This window comes from Haplochromis burtoni, unplaced genomic scaffold (genome assembly GCF_018398535.1).
Source record: "Haplochromis burtoni strain Fernald_Lab_line unplaced genomic scaffold, NCSU_Asbu1 Contig_1899, whole genome shotgun sequence".
Classification (NCBI taxonomy): Eukaryota; Metazoa; Chordata; class Actinopteri; order Cichliformes; family Cichlidae; genus Haplochromis; species Haplochromis burtoni.
Window position 1 is genome coordinate 14,921 of NW_024584260.1, and position 4,854 is coordinate 19,774.

The 4,854-nt window shown below is 42.2% G+C and overlaps 1 long non-coding RNA gene across 1 annotated transcript in view; it reads left to right on the top strand.

The window, feature by feature from the left end:
* The window catches only part of LOC102294765, a 6,937-nt gene extending 2,287 nt beyond the window's left edge, over window positions 1-4,650 (top strand). The window contains exons 2-4 of the long non-coding RNA XR_317973.3: window positions 1,826-1,957; window positions 2,042-2,143; window positions 4,370-4,650. This is a non-coding gene — a long non-coding RNA (uncharacterized LOC102294765). The remainder of the gene's footprint in view (window positions 1-1,825; window positions 1,958-2,041; window positions 2,144-4,369) is intronic.
* The last annotated feature ends 204 nt before the right edge of the window (window positions 4,651-4,854 follow it).

Genomic DNA, 4,854 nt, shown 5'->3' on the forward strand with positions numbered 1-4,854 from the left:
TCTAATCTGGTGTGAAGTTAATACAGCCACGGAGTGATGCCAGGGTAGCGGTAAAGCTGTCCATCCACATAGAGCCGGTCCACAGCGATGACAGCCCTTCTGGATGAAGCCGCGTCAGATTGGGAAGAGGACCCTGTGTAGTTCCAGGATCTCTTTTGGGAACTGGTCGTTCACGCTGAAGTCCGTTCCTTTTAATTCCCTGCCGCGACTTTTCACCTGTTCCTTTTGTTTGAAGTGGCCGAATCTGGCCACAATAGGACATGGTCTCCCGGCCGGCGACCTCATGGCACCCAAGCGATGCACTCTATCAAAGGCGATGTTCTTTACGGTGTCCTCCAGCAGCTTCAGGTGGGTTTTGATGAAGTTTTTCACCGTAGTCTACGCGTCTTCTCCAGCGGATTCTGGAATATCAGAAAATACCAGATTATCTCGCTTGCCACGAGCTTGTAGATCAATAACTGTCTCTTTTATTTTTTTATTTTCTCTATTTAGCTGGGTAACATTTTCAGTGAGACATTTCACCAACTCCCTTAGCGTGGCATTTTCAGCAGCGAGCGTTTCCACCTGCTGCTGGCTGAACTCCAGGTTCCAGGGAACTACAGGGATTCTCGCAAGGATTTAAATTCCCGGTGTAGAATCTCCACCAAGGACAGCCTTGCATCGAAACTGGACAATCGTTTGTCGATTGACTCTAGGATGTCTGCAATATCTTTGCCGGCTGGCGATGTTGTGCCGGGGGAATCTGCCGGGCGACATCTTTTCGATGACGGCGTCTCAGATTTGGCCTGGGAAGATGCACTCTGAGCCTTCTTCATTACGAGATCCTGGAAGCACTGATCGATGTAATCTTGGAGAGCCTCTAAACTCTCCCCGTAGTTCTACAGGGTGTTGGAGATGATTTAGACAAATGTTGTTAGTTATAAGACAATTGATAAGTCTATTTGGTAATACTGAAGCTTAAAGGAATTTGTTCAATTCTAAGCTAGCATTCGCTTTACTTTTCCGCCAACATCAGTTAGAACATGAGTCGCTTACCTTGTCCGTCACTTCCGTCACTTACCTCCTCTCTCCGTCACAACCGTGAAACTGGGCTGGGCAGACATCTCCGAAATCATCGAAGCACTTTTGCAAAGAGGCTCTATCTTGACAAACCAACCAGATATCTGAAGATTAAACCACTACATTCTCGGCTAAAAAATATTAAAACAGTATTTGGTGACACACAAACAGGGTTTTTCAAAGTTCAGTTCTGTTAGTTTCAACATGCCGGTTGTTGTGTGCTAAAAACAATGGCCACCAGGCCAAAGCAATGGTTTTGACTTGATCAGAAAAAATTTAAGTTTGCTTTGTTTACTCCTTTAATAGTTTGTCTTTTGGAAACTTACTGTTTGTTGAGCTCATGTAATGGATTCTGAAAAATAGTTTTGTACATAATTACAGTCCATGAACCACCATTCAATGATAGTTTCACTAGTAGAGAATGTGAAAGTTTGTGTCTTTGATGATAAAACATAGATTGCTTTTTTGTTACTGTGTCACAAAAAATTCTGTTAGACTGGACTCTGTTCAACTCCTTCTGTGGGAAAAAATATATCAAAGTCCTCCTTCATAAGCTTCATTTATATAAAGAATTGTCCTACATCTGTCTGTGAAACGGCTGTGATAGAAATGTTTGATTATCTCAAGTCTGTTGAAAAGTTGGGAGAAGAAAAAAACTGAAGGAGTAAAAACTGCTTCACTGTCTAAAAATATATGAACTGAACTGAATTTGATTCTTTTAAAATCCTCCGAATGCTGTAAAATCTTTATTTATACTCCATTACAGGTGAAGGTAGAAAGTGTGTGTGAGCTGATGTGAATTGAGCAGCATGGATCAGTGTGAGGACCGAGAGGAGGGAGCCCCTCCCTCTAAAAGCACTCTGTGTGGGGAACATGAGAGCCAGACCAAAGCTCAGAGGTGAGATGACCATCTCTAACTGTCCATGACTCTTCTCCATGTCACAGCTCAGCACTCACATCACTGCTCCATCATTATTCACAGGAACCCACCTGGACCTCCACCCAGCTCTGTGTCCTTACAGAGTGATGACTCAAAGGATCTTGGTATTAACTTTAAATCAGGCGTGTGTCATCCAGCAGAGAGGTAATGTGTGTGTAAATGTTGTTGTGTGTTTGTGAATAAATCCTCCATCATGTTTAATGTCAGCTCTGTTTCACACACATTTCTATGTTCATATGTGAAGCGCTGTATGTTGGAGTGTTTCCACAAACACAGCAGATACTCAGAGATTATTTTTAGGAAGGGGAGATATTCTCAAACTCTCTGTCCTGAAAGTCTTCACTCAGTCTGATCCCCACTTCCTGCTCCTCAGCAGCGCTGCCATTTTCATCAACCAGGACAGAAATGAACTGAACTGTTGTTTCCTCATCAACTTCTTTCTGTCTGCTGAATCTGTAGAGAATCAAAGTGAAACGTGTGTGAAAATGCAGCTGTTAATAATCCAGTTTGTTAGATGAACGTGTGAATGTTGCAGTGTGCTATTAAACAGTAACATAGTAACTGTGACGTGTCCTGATCTGACAGTAGATCATGTTTGTGTTCTTGGTCACATGACACAGGTCAGCTGTTCACACAGAGTTCAGCTTTATAGGCTGGAGCAGTTTGGAATAATAATGGGAGTAATGGTTCTTTCATGGCGCTTTTCTCCTCTGAGCACTTTGATACTCGCCTCATTCACACATTTATACAAGTGTGTTTCCTCTTTTCCTGTGAGTTTCTCTATAAATGATAACACACTGTTAGTGGATCACACTGGGGCTGCATCATTCATTGTTAATCTCACCTTCAGTGTCACACAGACAGGATCTGATGAGCTTCTTGTTCCTATAATGAAGTGACTGATAAAGAAAGCTCCTTTCAAACATGAAGCAGTGATCCAGCTGCTGTTGGCAGCAGCCATCCAGCTGCTGTTGGTAGCAGGCCGACCACAGTGATGAATCTGCAGACAGCTGGATCAATGTGACAGATCAGGAGGAGTGCAGGATTCATCCAGAGGAGTTACTACACCTTACTGACTGTGCTGATCTCACAGTGACAGCAAGTTTGTTCCACAGTGTTGATGCTGAAACAGTGAAACACAGTCCTGTGTTTGAACCCTGACCTTTGACCCTGTAACAGTCATTTTGTTGAGTCTGTGTTTCCACAGGCCCTGCTAGTTTAGAGACTTATTCCTCATGAAGAACGAAAAACACGACAGAATGTCTTCAACCGGTCTTTAACTCGCTAACGAGGGAAGCTTTGGTCAGAACCAGGCTGTGGAGCTTAATGCTCCTCACATGTCTCCAGACCAACTCCTTCAAAGAGCAGCTCTCCTCGTAGCTGTTTATTGACAGCTGTTACAAGTTGAAATATGACCTGAAACATCCTCAGATTGTTACAAAGATTCATTAAAAAGCAAACAATGAAAGAGAAAAGATCCAAATGTTAGACTTGGTCATTTGCTGTTTGAGGACAGTGATGCTCATATCTGTGGGGAAAGTGTGACCTGAGTGGGTTCGTGTTTGTCTTTAAAGAACAGAGCTGCTCTGATTCTCTTTGTGTCTGATCTGTTAAACAGTCTGAGAGGTCACAAAGAGACCCAGCAGCTAAAGCCTGAATCATACTGGCTGCTGTTAATGAGACTCGAAACGAAAATAAATAAATATTATAGTGCAAATTTGCAAAAAAAACAGCATATGCATCAAAATAAACTATTTCCAGCAGTGCAATATGAGTCCTAAGAATCCCAGAAACGACACAGAAAGTCATAAAGTCAAACATAACTTTTAAAAACACCAGTATAGGCTCATAAGGCCCTGATGGTAAAAATCTACATTTCCGCAAAATGACGTCACTTCCGGTTTCGGGCAGGTTATGGCGGACATGCGATAGTTCGCGCTGATGGACGTAGGAAGTGTGACAAACAGCTGATCGGATCGGCAAAGCGTGTTTCTGGAATATTATGTTTTCGTTGCTGCTTTTTATGCAGTTTTTTCAAAGCTATATGTGGAAGGAAACTGTGACTTAGGACAAGCTGATGGCATGAGATGTGAGTACAACTCCTCCGGTTTCATATGCAAAGAAAATTATTGTGCTAGCTTATGTGGTTGCAGTGCTACCGGGATTTAAAAATAGTTACGCAAAACGGCCACCGCCTTTAAAGGGTTGAAAGTGTTTACGGGAATTTTTAACGGTTCTTTCAGAAGCACATACGTGAGGTCAAACACAGGGAAGCAGCAACACAGACTGAACACAGCTTTTAGAGGCTAAATTCAAATTTTAATAATGAAAGTGGCTTCGTTTGTGTGTGTGTCCATGGTTCCTCCACAGAGTGGATCAACAGAGCTCAGAGGTTCCCAGTGGTCAGTCTGCCCAGCAGCATCAAACACAGCTGGACTCCATATTTATGGTCTGTACATGTACAACAACTACTTTATTATTAATATTAATAATAATACATTTATTTATAGGTCCTTTTCAGAACACCAAGGACTCTGTGGACTAAATGACCAAAAGAAAACAAACTTTGAAATCAGACGGTGCAAATGTGATCACAGGGAAACGTTTTAAACATCGAGAGTTAAACAAAAACCAAAGTGAAACAGTTTGTAGTTGAGATCAGTGGGAATAAAGCTGAATAACTGTTTCTTCAATATCTTTGAGCTGCATGAAAGGGGCATGTATATAGTGAAAGTAGCAGAGAAAGTAAACCCCACGGGAAGGAGGGTTGACTCTTAGCAGCTTCCAGCTCATATTCAGACATTTGACTTCTCACTGAAAGCAGCAAGTTTGAGTGTCTGTACCTTAATTAGAAG